Genomic DNA, 15,876 nt, shown 5'->3' with positions numbered 1-15,876 from the left:
GATGAACACACCACTGACTAGCAAGTACACAATTCAGTGGCGAGTATACAACTCAGCGGCGAATACAGAACTGTCCTAGCGCTCGCGACTCCAGCGCTTAAGAAACCAGAAGCCAGCGGTGGCGCGCGCAGACTTGGGGCGATTTCCTGTCTCGCTGGCGCTGCTTATGCGGACGGCGTCCGGACTTTGATGCTGCCAACCTTTTGGCAGCGGGCTCGGGTGGCATTACTGGCTAGGATATAACACTCCTCCCCCCCAAATCGCCGCACCGTCGTTGAGTAATGACGTGGCGGGCAACGACGGCGGGGGAGGGGTCTGGCCGTAGGCGTAGCAGAAGAGACCGGGGCGGAGACTGTTGTCGGTGGCAGTCCCCGGTCCGCACCCCAGCATTGGCTGCGCGGGGCCTCGGGAAACACCGACTGAAAACCGAGGTCAGGGTGCACGCCTGTGACCACGGGCGCAGCTTCTGGTATTGGACGCGACGGGGCGTCGGGACCCACGGAGAGAGGCAGCGTCTCCTGACGCTGCGTCGACGGCTGCTGAGTGGGCGCCGGACAAGGCGCTGCGGTGTCAGACTCCTTGGGGGTGCCCAAGGAAAGCGGCTGCAGGACAGGCTGCACAGCTACCGCTTGGGAAGGCGGCCCGGCTGAGGGGTCGACGTCCGTCAGCTCCGAAGGCGGTGGGGACTGAAGAGGGACCGCAGGCGCCGGAGCGACCACCTGGGGCGCTCCCGGATGAGGCTGCGCGGGAGGCATCAACGGGACGGGCTGTCGGCGTGGTAGCGGCGACGGCTGCTGCTGCTGCCCTGGGGGCGGCAGCGAAGTCGGAAGGCGCGGCTGGAACCCGCCGCGGACCAAATCTGTGGACAAAGAACGAGCGGCAGAATCCGGGCGGCCAGCGCGGCGCAACTGGTTCTGATGCCTCCTGTGCACTCCAGTAGCACCTTGAACAGTATAAAAACCGCGACCCTGGACACTTATCACGGTACCACGTTCCCAACGACGGCGACCGTGATAAACTCTGAAAAAAAACGGCGTCGTTGCGCTGAAAACGCGTGCGACGCTCAGAAGCGGCGGGTCGATCCGGGGGGTGCAACAACCTTAGTAGGGTGCGATGACGACGGCCGTGGAGAAGCTCCGCAGGCGAAGGGCCATCGCGTGGCGTGGTCCGGTACGACGACAGGAACGTGATGAGGGCCTGCCGACGAGAGTACGTAGCACGAAGGCGGTCCATATGATCCTTGAATGTGCGTACAAAACGTTCCGCTGCACCATTCGATTGAGGGTGGAACGGCGGAGTAAGAACATGGCGAATGCCATTGGCAGAACAAAAACTTTCAAATTCAGCAGAGGTAAATTGTGGACCATTGTCAGACACTAAGACTTCTGGAAGACCCTCAATACAAAAAATTGAAGTCAACGCCTGTATAGTTTGTGCAGACGTTGTAGACTGCATGGGCACAACAAACGGAAAATTACTAAATGCATCTATCACGATGAGCCAACGAGAATTCCAATATGGACCAGCGAAATCAATATGTACTCGCTACCAGGGACCGGCAGGGCGTGCCCACTCAAAATAGCTGCTTATCAATGCCGATCCATGTACAATGACGGCGGGAAAGCTGCTTGGTGCGGACCACTCCCCAATGACCTTGATGCAACAAGTCGAGGACCTTGGATTGGAGCACTTGGGAAACCACTACACGAAGCTGGTCATTCTCGGTGCGTAACAGCAAAACTCCGTGCGAAACAGACAACAGATGACGTTGCGGATAATAGCGACGAACCACAGGATCCGATATGTCCTTTGCCTTGGACGGCCAACCACGTTGAACAAAACGTAATAGTAAACTCAGATGAGGATCCGTAGCTGTCTCACGTGCCACCTGACGATAATCAATCGGAAAATCCCGGAGGGATTGATGCTCATCGGCGTCAATCTGATGGCAAGAGTCGTCAGAGGAATCGAAGACATCATCCGCAGCAATCGGCAATCTAGAAAGCGCGTCAGCGTTTGCATGCTGAGCTGTAGGGCGATACAGTATCTCATACTGGTATTGTGATAACAAAAGAGCCCAACGTTGTAGTCTCTGAGCTGCCCGCTGAGGAACTGGTTTAGACGGATGAAACAGTGACGTCAGGGGCTTGTGACCTGTTACTAAATAGAATGGTCTACCATAGAGGTAGTGATGGAATTTTGTGACACCGAACACAATAGCCAACGCTTCCTTGTCCAATTGGCTATAATTACACTGAGCTTCGTTTAGCAATTTAGATGCGAACGCAATAGGACGTTCGGTGTTACCGACTCGGTGAGACAACACAGCACCGAGGCCGAAAGAAGAGGCATCACAAGCTAACACCAGAGGCTTGTTAGGGTCGTAATGGACCAGACAACGATCATTCAATAAAGCCTCTTTAAGCTGCTGAAAGGCTGATTGGCAATCAGCTGACCACATAAACGGAACATTCTTACGGCGGAGACGATGCAACAGTGCAGCAATCTGTGATGCATTAGGTATAAACCTAATATAATATGTCAATTTGCCAAGAACTGCTTGCAATTCCTGCAGATTGCGAGGGGCGGGCAAATCACGAATAGCTGCTAAATGTGACTGGGAGGGATGAATGCCTTGAGCATTAATAACATGTCCCAGATACTCCAACTCCGTAAGGAAAAATGAACATTTATCGATGTTGCAACGTAGGCCTGCCTGAGACAACACTGTAAACAAACACTCCAAATTACGGAAATGTTCAGCAGGCGTCCGACCGGACACAACAATATCGTCTAAATAGTTGCAACACGATGGCACATTAACCAGAAGTTGTGACAAAAAACGCTGAAAAATAGCAGGAGCTGACGCACAACCAAAAGGCAAACGCAGAAAACGGAAGAACCCCAACGACGTGTTGATGACAAAATACTGTTGTGATTGCTCGTCGAGGGGCAATTGCAAATATGCTTCACGGAGATCAATTTTGGAAAAGAAACGAGCTTCCCCTAACTTATCCATCAGCTCTTCCGGTCTAGGCAAAGGAAAAGAATCAATGACAGTCTGAGGATTAACTGTCGACTTAAAATCAGCACACAAACGTAACTTGCCAGACGGTTTCTTTATAATAACTAAGGGAGAAGCCCACTGGCTCGCTGAAACGGGTTGAATAACACCGTTGTTTTGCCAACGACGAAGTTCAGCTGCTACAGGTGCCCGGAGGGCGTGAGGCACTGGACGAGCACGAAAAAATCGAGGCTGAGCATTATCTTTTAACGTAATATGAGCGGCAAAGTTCGCAGCACAACCCAGTTCGTCTTTAAATATGTCACTGTATTGTTTACACAAATCGGTTATGCTGTCTTGAGGAACAACAACAGAATTAATTTGCAACACATTGTCTTGGATAGACAGGCCAAACAAGTCAAAACAGTCTAATCCGAAAATGTTTACACTGTCTGTAGCGCGGAGCACTGTGAATGAAACTGTTTTTGTATTGCCACGGAATGTGGCTGGCACGCTACATACACCTAACACAGGAATTTGTTCTCCACTATAAGTAGCCAAAGAATGTTTTGCCGCTGAAAGTTTAGGGCGGCCGATAGCCGCATACGTAGCACTATTTATGAGAGTCACAGACGCACCAGTGGCTAATTGAAAATTGAAGGTCTTATCCTGGATGCGTAGCTTCACAAATAGTTTATTACACTGTCTCTGGATCGGTGCAGTGGAGGCGGAAGACACAAAATCAGCGCGTTTAGCGCGTGTTCGCTGCTTACGACAACTCGTGGGTTGGGCAAGTGGAACAACAACTCCCGCTTCATTTGCAGTCTGTACATTACTTTTTACAGCGTTTGAATTACGCCTGGGTCGCAGAGCAGAGGGCTGGATGGGTGGCTTATTGCGAACAAGTTTATTACCCACACGAACCGTGGAAGAGTCTTTAAATGCGACCTTCTGGGCGGGCTGGCTTTGAAGAACATGAATATCCATGGGCTGGGCAGCACTAGAATTGTTCTTGCGTTTACGCAAACAAACAGTCTGGATGTGTCCTTTCCTTTGACAAAAGTGACAAACCGCGTTTCTCAACGGGCAACGTTCACGAGGATGAGCAAGAACACACTTAGGGCAAGACTTAACTCTATCATTTTGCACACACGGCTGACGAATGTGTTTAACATGTCGCGGCCGGCTAGTGTTTACAGTCTGACTCTGCCGGTGGGGCCGCAGGCGTGACATAACTTCCTTAGCACAGGCAATTTGAGAAATACATGGCTGATCTAACTCACACTCAGCATAGTCAAAAGTATCTTGGGCTTCAATGATGTTCATCACAGTCTCTAATGACGGGTCAGGCAACTTTAAGATAGCAGCACGAATACGAGAATCTGCAATGTTTTGAGTAATAGCGTGTCGTAACATGACATCACTGTAGGAAGCTCCACACTCACAATTAAATCGGCACTGACGGGTGAGGCCCCGTAAATCTGTTAACCACTGTTTATTAGATTGATGTGGCAGTTTCTTTAATCTGAAGAACTTGAATCTGGCTGCTGCCACATGAACTCGCGACTCGAAATACTCAGCAAGCTTGTTAACAACAACGTCATAGTCTAAAGCTTCTGGCTTGGATTCCGGGAACAACTTACAAAGTAGTCTATAGACTTCCACGCCTGCAGTGGAAATTAAATAAAGCTGCCGCTCAGTACCCGTGATTTTGTAGACTGTCATGTGCGCCTGCAACTGCGCGAAATATTCTCGCCATTCTTCTCTTGATGCATCAAAAGCACGGAAAGGTGGTGCTGCCTGTGCTTGTTCCTTTTGTGTTGGAGGATTAGCCGCTTGTTTGGCGATTGCTTCCACCAGACTTTGTATTTGCTGACTCTGTAACAAGATCAACTGTTGTAATTCGGCAGACATAGTGAACACAAATTAAACCAGCCCCCAAAATTTTATCGCTACAATTAGTATAACCAGAAACAAGTTGAACCAGCCCTGCACACGAGTTCGGAAGCCCTCGTCGACAGTTTTGTGGCGGCGTTCGTAGGAACAAACAATTCGCTGTAGAAACGGCTTACGAAGTCACCGCCACACTTTTAATAGCGGGCTGACCGGTCCGCTGGAACAGTGAACAGAAAGATGAAAACCCAAACACTCTGATTAAATAAAAGTCGGTACACTTACACAGTAGTGAACTCCGTGTCTACAGAGATCTGTCTAGTTCGAGTCGGAGCGGCTAGGTCAGCGTCGGCTGACGACAAACAACAACTCTGCTGCGATGAACACACAACTGACAACAAGTACACAATTTGGTGGCGAGTATACAACTCAGCGGCGAATAAAGAACTGTCCTAGCGCTCGCGACTCCAGCGCTTAAGAAACCAGAAGCCAGCGGTGGCGCGCGCAGACTTGGGGCGATTTCCTGTCTCGCTGGCGCTGCTTATGCGGACGGCGTCCGGACTTTGATGCTGCCAACCTTTTGGCAGCGGGCTCGGGTGGCATTACTGGCTAGGATATAACATAAACTCTACTTAAACTAACTTACGCTAAGAACAACACACACACCCATGCCCGAGGGAGGACTCGAACCTCCGGCGGGAGGGGCCCCGCACTCCGTGACATGACGCCTCAAACCGCGCGGCCACTCCACGCGGCTTTGAAATCGGGCCATCACGGTGTTGCATGGTTGATGTGTTATTAATCACTTGTAATTTTACGTGTAGTGCAAATCTCATTATGCATTGCGATATTACTTTAAAAACCTCAGTTATCTGTATTAATTTAACGAGATTCTTGGTAACTGTTAGTTGGGTTATGACAGAATTGCTATTATTTTTTTTATTTTTTTTTTTTGAGGTAAATGATAAATGACGCACGGAGTTGGCCCACCATTGCACATGTTTTCCTTAAGTTAATCCCGATCCTTGCTCTGCGTCTCTAACATATCACACGACATGAATAAGACATCCAGCCGTGGGCCAGGGAGAAACAAGACAAACAGTAAGCGTACAAGAATCCTTTTCAGCACCGGTTCTGTGCGTAATTTACCACCTGTCCATATTAACCGTAAATCTCATTCCAGATTCTTTGCAGCATCATGACGTCTCAAGATTCTTACTTGAATGGAGACGAACTGTGGCTCACTTACTTGTTGGAAGGTTTTCTCTGCAAACGCCGGCGTTGTTGATAAGAACATCGACCCCTCCTAAATTCTCGTTGATCCATTTGAAGGCGCGTAGAACATTCTCCTCGCAGCTGACGTCACATTGCAACGGATAGAGCGTACCCTTCTCGAGCCTGCAAGAAATAAACTATAGATTTGTCGAATCTGCACGAGACAGAAGAAAAAAAATCATTAGGAGATAGATCTAGTGTGCCATTTAACAAACTTCCATTCTACTCAAGTGAGTGTCGTAACTACATGAACAAAGAAGCTGTAGCCAAGAAGGATGATAATATTTTTGTTTCTCTCCCCAGAACCTCGGAATTCGTGAAGACAGGTAGCCTCACTTAACTTGATCATATGTGTAAAGAAACTTAACATAGTCATTCAGTGTTAAGCTTTTACCACTGACTAATCGAATTAAAGCACCAAACAGGTAACAACCAAAAACTTACATTTTCATAATTCTTCAAAGAACTTAAAGCTAATCAGTATGAGAAATAAACAATCTTTAGGACTTCAGTTGGTGTTGTGTTCACTGTTGTACTTAGTGCACCAGAAACTTAAAGACAAGCTCTTCAACTGAATAGTAACCACAATTCAGATAGGATATCTCGCCGGCAGCTAAGACCGAACGGTTCTCGGCACTTCATTCAGGATCCACGCGATAGCTATGGTCGCAGGTTCGAATCCTGCCTCGGGCATGGATGTGTGTGATGTCCTTAGGTTAGTTAGGTTTAAGTAGTTCTAAGTTCTAGGGGCCTGATGACCTCAGATGCTAAGTGCCATAGTCCTCAGAGGCATTTGAACCATTTTTCAAATAGGATATCGACTATATCAGGTGTGCCGCTCTACTGGAAGCCACATGCCCTGCTCTTAATCTATTGATGGTGGAAATCTTCCGCCTTAGACCAGAATTGTGGGGAAACAAGGATGATGTGGTATGTGCTGTTAGATACTTCGGCCCCAGGTACTCTGAAGTTGATGTCGCAACGTAACGGCTCTCTTTCAGGAATTTATTCATAACCTTCCATAAAAGGAAGACGTATGGACAACTTATTACAAAATATAACAACGTAACAACATATCAGTATCACGTGCAGTTCCTGATTTTGTTCTGTTCATTGTGAATGCATTATAAAAGAAAGACAGACACAGCCATAACACAAAAACAGACATAAAGCGAAGTAGCAACGGAAGTAATAGTGGGTTCTTCACTGAGGGACACCGCTAATAAATATGGACTAAATTTCATGACACTATCACCTTTTCTATCGAACAATGAAAACTGGTTAGCCCAATGTAGCTACATCTACTGTTTACAACTACACTGACGGGAAAAATCGCAATATCAAAAAGTGATTAATGTAGAGTAATGAAATTTACGGAATACATTTGTCTAGTTAACATATTTAATTGATTAACATTAGGAGGTCATAGGTTAATGTAAGCGCGAGATAAACCATTCTAAATGTGAAATTTTTGTACATTAAGAACCCGTGTAGCCACCAGCCTGTCGAATGCAAGCATGCAAACGCGCATCCATTGTGTTACACAGGTGCCGGACGTCAGTTTGTGGGAAGGAGTTCAATGCCTATTGCACTTGGTCGGTCAATAAGGGGCGGTTAAACCTGTTAGTTGATGACTCTGGAGTTTTTGTTCGATGACGTCCCATATGTGCTCGATTGGAGACAGATTTGCTGCTCGAATTGGACAAGGCAACATGTCGAGTCTTTGCAGAGCACGTAAGAGTAAAACAGCGGTATGTGGGCGATTATCCTGTTGGAAAACAACCCTGGTCTGTTATTCATGAATGGCGGCACAACAAGTCGAATCACCAGACTGACGTACAAATTTGCACTCAGGATGCGTGGGCTGTTCACGAGAGAGCTCTTGCTGTCGTACGAAATATCACCCCACACCATAACTCCAAGTATAGGTCCATGTGTCAAGCATGCAGACAGGATGGTTGCAGGCCTTTAGCTGGATTCCTTCTTACAAACACACTAAGGCAGAACCAACATTCATCAGAAAACACAACAGACCTCCACTCAGCCCTCCAACGAGCTCTCGCTTGATACCACTGAATTCGCAAACGGCAGTAGTTTAGGGTCAGTGGAATTCACGCTATAAAATGTCTGGCTCGGAGCTGTCCTTGGGGTTATCCATTTGTAACGGTTTGTTGTGTCATCGTGGTTCAGACTGCTGCTCAAATGACTGCTGAAGATGCAGTGCGATGTGTCGGAGCCATACTTCCAAACAGATGGTGTTCCCTCTCGGTAGTGCCCCGTGGTCGTCCAGAGCCCGATCTTCTTGCGACCGTACATTCACGTAACCACCGCTCCCAGCTGTCATGTACTGTGGTTATATCCCTGCAAGTCCTTCTGCAGTATTGCAGAAAGAACCTCCAGCTCCTCGTAACCCTATTACAGGACCTCGTTAAAACCCAGTGAGGTGTTGATAAAGGCGTCTTTGTCCCTGCAAGGGCAACGTTCACTAACATCAACTCACCGCGTATAATCTCAAAGATAACTAACCATTACGACCGCACGTATTTGAAGCCAACCCATTTTGGCTTCTCATAATAGTACTACTAGCGCAAATCTTAAGTGACAAGGATGAATTGTGAATCGACATCATCTTTAATATAAAGACACACGCTTACCATCTTTCGTTTACGTCGCAAAACTCCTTGGTGTTGAGATTTCCGTCACTGTATAGGACCGCCTCTTCATCTGAGTAATAATCGCAATTTGGATAGGATTTTAATTATATCCGTTTTATTGGAATCCAAGTGGGTGCTCTTAACCTATTAATGGTGAAAATTTTCTTCCCCTTCAGGCTAGAATCTTGGGGAAGCAGGGCTGTTGTCATACGTGCTAATACACTCCTGGAAATTGAAATAAGAACACCGTGAATTCATTGTCCCAGGAAGCGGAAACTTTATTGACACATTCCTGGGGTCAGATACATCACATGATCACACTGACAGAACCACAGGCACATAGACACAGGCAACAGAGCATGCACAATGTCGGCACTAGTACAGTGTATATCCACCTTTCGCAGCAATGCAGGCTGCTATTTTCCCATGGAGACGATCGTAGAGATGCTGGATGTAGTCCTGTGAAACGGCTTGCCATGCCATTTCCACCTGGCGCCTCAGTTGGACCAGCGTTCGTGCTGGACGTGCAGACCGCGTGAGACGACGCTTCATCCAGTCCCAAACATGCTCAATGGGGGACAGATCCGGAGATCTTGCTGGCCAGGGTAGTTGACTTACACCTTCTAGAGCACGTTGGGTGGCACGGGATACATGCGGACGTGCATTGTCCTGTTGGAGCAGCAAGTTCCCTTGCCGGTCTAGGAATGGTAGAACGATGGGTTCGATGACGGTTTGGATGTACCGTGCACTATTCAGTGTCCCCTCGACGATCACCAGTGGTGTAAGGCCAGTGTAGGAGATCGCTCCCCACACCATGATGCCGGGTGTTGGCCCTGTGTGCCTCGGTCGAATGCAGTCCTGATTGTGGCGCTCACCTGCACGGCGCCAAACACGCATACGACCATCATTGGCACCAAGGCAGAAGCGACTCTCATCGCTGAAGACGACACGTCTCCATTCGTCCCTCCATTCACGCCTGTCGCGACACCACTGGAGGCGGGCTGCAAGATGTTGGGGCGTGAGCGGAAGACGGCCTAACGGTGTGCGGGACCGTAGCCCAGCTTCATGGAGACGGTTGCGAATAGTCCTCGCCGATACCCCAGGAGCAACAGTGTCCCTAATTTGCTGGGAAGTGGCGGTGCGGTCCCCTACGGCACTGCGTAGGATCCTACGGTCTTGGCGTGCATCCGTGCGTCGCTGCGGTCTGGTTCCAGGTCGACGGGCACGTGCACCTTCCGCCGACCACTGGCGACAACATCGATGTACTGTGGAGACCTCACGCCCCACGTGTTGAGCAATTCGGCGGTACGTCCACCCGGCCTCCCGCATGGCCACTATACGCCCTCGTTCAAAGTCCGTCAACTGCACATACGGTTCACGTCCACGCTGTCGCGGCATGCTACCAGTGTTAAAGACTGCGATGGAGCTCCGTATGCCACGGCAAACTGGCTGATACTGGCGGCGGCGGTGCACAAATGCTGCGCAGCTAGCGCCATTCGACGGCCAACACCGCGGTTCCAGGTGTGTCCACTGTGCCGTGCGTGTGATCATTGCTTGTACAGCCCTCTCGCAGTGTCCGGAGCAAGTATGGTGGGTCTGACACACCGGTGTCAATGTGTTCTTTTTTCCATTTCCAGGAGTGTAGATAGTTCTGTACCCAGATTCGTTGAAGCTGATGTCGCAACATAACGTTCACCATTCTGCCGTTGTCTCGGCTAACTGCAGTTGGTATTTGTCATAGTGAAGATGAAATATTAAAGTCTGTAGCAGTTGTTGCTGCTGTCGGGCAATCAGAGCAGCGCGATATTCACTGAGTCTTCGATTTATGGAGTTCTTGCGATGTAGCAAGATATCTTAGGACGTCCTGCGCCAGATAGTTCGCAGTTTTTTCTCCAAACAGACCTGGCAACGGGCAAGAGAGTAATTATGGAATCGGTTCATATTAAGAGTCCGCCGATTTGTTTCATATTGTATGATCTGTCAGAAAGGAGGTAACATAGGTGTTAGCCCGGATTTTTCTGTGGGTCGCAGACAGAAGCGGCTCATATTTATCTTTGCAAAGTACACAGCTTCTGCAAGGATGCCTCATGTCGTCGAGCCACCTGTGAACAACTTTTTACCAGGCTTTCCAAAAGCAGTATCATTTGGACATGGTTGAGTCTCAAGTCGCTTGTGGATATCGCCGCTTTGCTAACTTTATTATCTTGAACTGGATAACGAACGCGAACTGCGATATCTATTGCTTGACATAAAGTTTCATCAGTTCAGAGTATATTCATATTGGATATATGTATATCACGAATGTACAATAAAAGACCATGTATAGTCCCAGCATTTTGCTGTGGACTGGAGCCAAGTGGACTGTCTAAAGCAAAAACTTCATCAGTTTGGTGCAGGGCTTACCTGAAGAATCCACGAGCTACGGAAACTAGTACAGCTACCCCAGTGTCCACCAAAGACCAGAAGCGGCCAAGAGGGAAGAGAAAGCATGTGGAACACATACTTTTGAGTGTGAATCGAAATTCCCGAAGATCTCCATGTAAAATTTTGTAATCTGTAAACCCAATAACTGAAACCGGTATAATATCAAATACGGGACGTGCGGTTCTAGAAGTGTTAGTTGTCATCTGCCGGAGTGAGAGCTTCAAATAACTTTCACATAACACTAGAATCTCCGTTCAACAGCGAAGGGAATGCATATCGCAAAGTTGGGACAGAAACTCTCCTCGTGGTTGGGTGCGCAAAATTATTAGGTTAGGTGAAATGCAAATCAAACGTAACTGCTAGTACACACAGATGAAAGTAACTAACGGTGGTCCAGTTAGCCTGATAACTGCATGCTTGCACAAGGTGTCAGAAATAGACGCGCCGTTCTTAAAGTCATTCAGCATAGCCTAAATTGAATTACACGGATGCAGCTCAACTATACCTTAGCGGAAAGGGGCTGGTTTCATACAGCTAGTACAAACCAGGAAATGTTCACTTACATTATCGACTGTGAGAACAAGCATTCTTGTAAAGTAATGTTAAACCGATCATCAGATAACTGCTCCGAAAAATTTGTTTCACAACAATCACGTGAGAGATACAGTTTAGCGCTGCTGACAACAAGTAAAGTAGATGACCCTGAGTCCGCCGACAAAGAGACAGTGATTGGCGAACATGGTTAGCGATGTTGGTCACCAAGAGAAAACATTTATAAAGAAATCAAGGGGATCATTCGCAAATATTGGAACCGATAGACAGTTCTACATAAAAGACGCAATAGAACACTTACTCCAAATTCCAGAATCATAGACGAGTTGTGGCTGATGTTCAAACTCACTATAGATCTCTATGTAGCTAATAAAAATACGATGATGCCCTGTTTTGGTTAAATAGTAAGCCTACATTTTGAAATTGCTGCAAATTGAATTTTGTTACACCCTTGCTAAGGAACAAATACAGTATCACTTAATACAGTCTCTGACTCGTTGGCTCTCCATGTTCTTGCACTGCTTAGCATGATACAGTCGTACATCTTCTCATTCGTTGCCAGTTCCCGTCAAAGTTTACAGTATACTGGTCACGTAGACTCTACCGATAAGATGTTTCGGTTTGGAGGGAAATGATCGATTCAGTAATTCAGTTTGCAGTAACTGGACAGCTCACTCTTGTTTTCACATCATGCAGGGGCTTTTGACGTAATTGCTGAAAATTTAACAGAACTTCATGGTCGATTATTCTTAGAGTTCATGTTTCCAACCTATTAGTCACGTGGAATGTAATGCTGTTAATATTCCAAGTAAGAAATGTTATTTCCAGCGCATGACATACATTGTCCCTCCAAATTTCTCTCCGATAAACTACCGTAGTTAAACTGTAAGGTCATAAAACAAAACATCGGTTCTTTGTAACACAAATATTACATAGCTTACCAGAGATGTATGGCGCCTGCTTTTTACGAAGTTCAAGCCTGATTACGGTTTGGAAATTGTAGTATATTCCTAACAGTCCTATAAAATGATCGTCGGCAGCTGAAAATGCATACGAAGAAACAGCGACATCTTACGAAGAAATAAACACCACTATCAGTAGCCAGAGGAGATGTAACAGTCTTATCGCAGCTTATCACTGCCCCTTGTAACGTTCTTCTTGCAAACTGAAGTCATGGTCCAATCAATGTTAGGTTGTACTGCTCATGTGCAGGATGCTATGACCGATTCACCTTGAGACCACCTCTTTCCACTATTAAGGTGTTCATATGTAGCATCAGTCTACTTTCCTCCAGAACACACAGTTTCATTGATTTCTGTCTGTGCACGTTTCATGGTATTCATTCGTAATATTTCTTAATATTTCTAGGTTTCACAATTTTACATATTCCATATAGGTAAGAAAAGGGGGTCGCTACACTTTCACCTCCGTAATTACAGCTACTTTTCAAGATCATCCAACCACCCGCTTCCCCCATCCGAAATACAAACACATGGATCATTGTATATAGGAAATGTCTTAGGATTTTTGATAGGTTAGCGATTACTAAATGTTTTTGTACTAAATCTGTAGTACCCTTTGCATATACGTTCACACCAAGAAAATAACTCATTCCTTATTATTTTTAGGTGTAGTTTTAATAATTCCCAATTTAATTTTTAGCTTATAACTCAGATCTGCATCTGCATCATCTATTTCTTTCTCCAGCATGTAACTTGACAAATACAGAGAAGTACTTTCTGGAATTCTAATACATACCAAAATTTCTTCCTGTAAAATAATTATTTTGCGCTTTCAACTATTAGCTCCGTTTCTTTCTGCAGTTCCTCTAGGCGAGAGGATTCGAAGACTTTAATTATTCCTCTTATTTTTTCCATTATGCTTTTGGTAATGCATACTACATCTTCAGTGTGTGTGCCGGCATCTCCTCGGTTCCACATTCTTGGGGGAATTGAGTATAGAACTTCAGTGGTAGGACAACCTTCGTTCTGGAGCACATTAACTGATATCAAATTGATAGGCAAATTAATTAAGTAGTGACAGTTGACTTATTTATGACATAAGCCTATTGTTCTGCTAGGTTGGTTTTTCATGTAATCTCTCCCCCTTCCCCACCCTCTCCCTATTGTCCTGTTAATTGTTTTATGGAGGTTGATTTATGACTCCCTGAGGGTAATTCATCCTTCTGAGAAATCTCTCACACCTTCCCCTCCTCGTCCTCAACCGCTCCAGGAAATCCCCTCAGGATACAAACACTTTCGATATCTAACTAAGGGATTAATAAATTAAATTGAACAATTAATTAACCTCTCCTCCTCTGGGAAAACTACCAGGTGCCTTTCCCTCTCCCAGATCCCTTCGCCTCCCCCACCTGGAATTAGGAGAAAAAGACTTAGTTGATTGTCCACTTGTAAGGAATCGATTGGGGCGTATCGAACATTTTTAAATAATTGATGGCACGCAAGGGAGTATGTGTAATATAGTTATTTATTCCTTTAAAGAATCTGTCAGAAAATTTACTGTAGTGTATGTAATACTGGTTCTTTAAACAGTTTCTAGATGACAAGGCAGTATGGAATTTTTAAACATTTATGGCGCAATTTTATTGTGGTCATACATACATACATACATACATACTGTCTTAAAACACTCATCACACATAGGGGCAGATTGTCCTGAACATTTATGGCGAAAAAGCCCTCGATCACGTCACTGAAGCGGGACCAATCTCACTGCACAGTGCATGCCACAAGTCAGGGATCGTCGCAACTGTGAGACCGCACTAATCCTCTGCAAACAAAGAATCAGGCAGTGGCATCCCTTTCAAAATTGATATCAGACTCATTTCTTGCCTCTCTCTCCCTCCTCCCCCCCCCCCCCTCCCCACGTCTCTCTCTCCTACAGCATCTGTTTCAAGTAATTACTTTGTGTGAACTAAAATATGCAAGCACACACAGACCAAAATGTCCTCCGCCGACCCCATCTCATCCATCCCTCGATGGCCCCCACACCTACCTGGCGCTGGTGGTCGCTATATCTACTTGTCCTGACACTTCCATAGCTAGGGAAACCGGTAACAGATGGAACAAAGGCATTTGAGACAGAGTTGTTAGTGTGTGTTGTGTGCTGCACTAATCCCTTCTTTCTCTTGAACAGATTAGTAGATACCTGGAAATCACCCATCTGTGGATGTCTTGAAAGTATTCCCTTCCTCTACTGGATTGATTTACTAATTAATTAAATCAATACGAGTTTTACCTTGTACCCGATTGGTGGATACTAGGAATGCTACATTTAGTGCGATTCGACCGCATAAGGGCCCGGTTTCCAAACTATTCCGGTTTTTTTTCCCTTGGCTCCTGTTGGTGGGTACTGGGATAGTTGGGTCATTTGGTAGGAAATCTGCTACATTGGAGGTAGCTGAAAATTTCTAATTTCTGCTGAATTGCATGCCATGTCATTAAACCATGTGCGGAGGGGTTCAATCAGTATCTATGCTCATAATACCACTATCAGGAACAATAAATTTTTCAATCGGGAATTTGATGGTGTGGTTGGGTTTTTGAAGCACTATATAATCCCTAAGTTGGTTTTTGTCAGCTGCAGCGACATGAAGAAGGAGAAGGAATGGTCTACGATGTGGCAGGACAGTAACAACAACGAATACCATCTTTCCACTGCAAGACAGAGTCCACTGGACGCTACTGAGGAGCAGTATATATCACATAGTTAAACCGTGTTCCATTCTGCAGTAGTAGTTACCACAGCTAGGGGTCGGAGATCGCTGGAACAGTAGTAAATCCGACGCTCTCACTTCGGGAAGTCCACATGCAGCGCCCCAGGCCAGAAACCGCGCAGCACTTGTTGCCACCGTGTACTCACGTCTCAGCTACCGCGCCATGTCAGCAGCCTGACTAGACCTATCACACAGGAATGCCCAGCTGTGGAGGCGTCTGGGGACGATTGGAAAGGCAGAAATTTGGAATTTATCAATACCACCAGCGCCACTTGTTAGTGATTGATATTGAATCTTCTCAAATATGAACATAAAAGTGGGATAATAGAATGAATACG

The 15,876-nt window shown here is 46.3% G+C and overlaps 1 pseudogene; it reads right to left on the bottom strand.

Annotated features, from left to right (window-relative positions):
- LOC126455740 (dehydrogenase/reductase SDR family member 11-like) overlaps positions 1-15,876 on the bottom strand; it is an 80,556-nt pseudogene that overhangs the window by 43,469 nt on the left and 21,211 nt on the right.

Source organism: Schistocerca serialis, chromosome 2, assembly GCF_023864345.2.
Source record: "Schistocerca serialis cubense isolate TAMUIC-IGC-003099 chromosome 2, iqSchSeri2.2, whole genome shotgun sequence".
In the NCBI taxonomy this organism is placed as follows: domain Eukaryota; kingdom Metazoa; phylum Arthropoda; class Insecta; order Orthoptera; family Acrididae; genus Schistocerca; species Schistocerca serialis.
The sequence above is the reverse complement of the archived record's forward strand: the minus strand, read 5'-3'. Positions and strand labels throughout refer to the sequence as shown.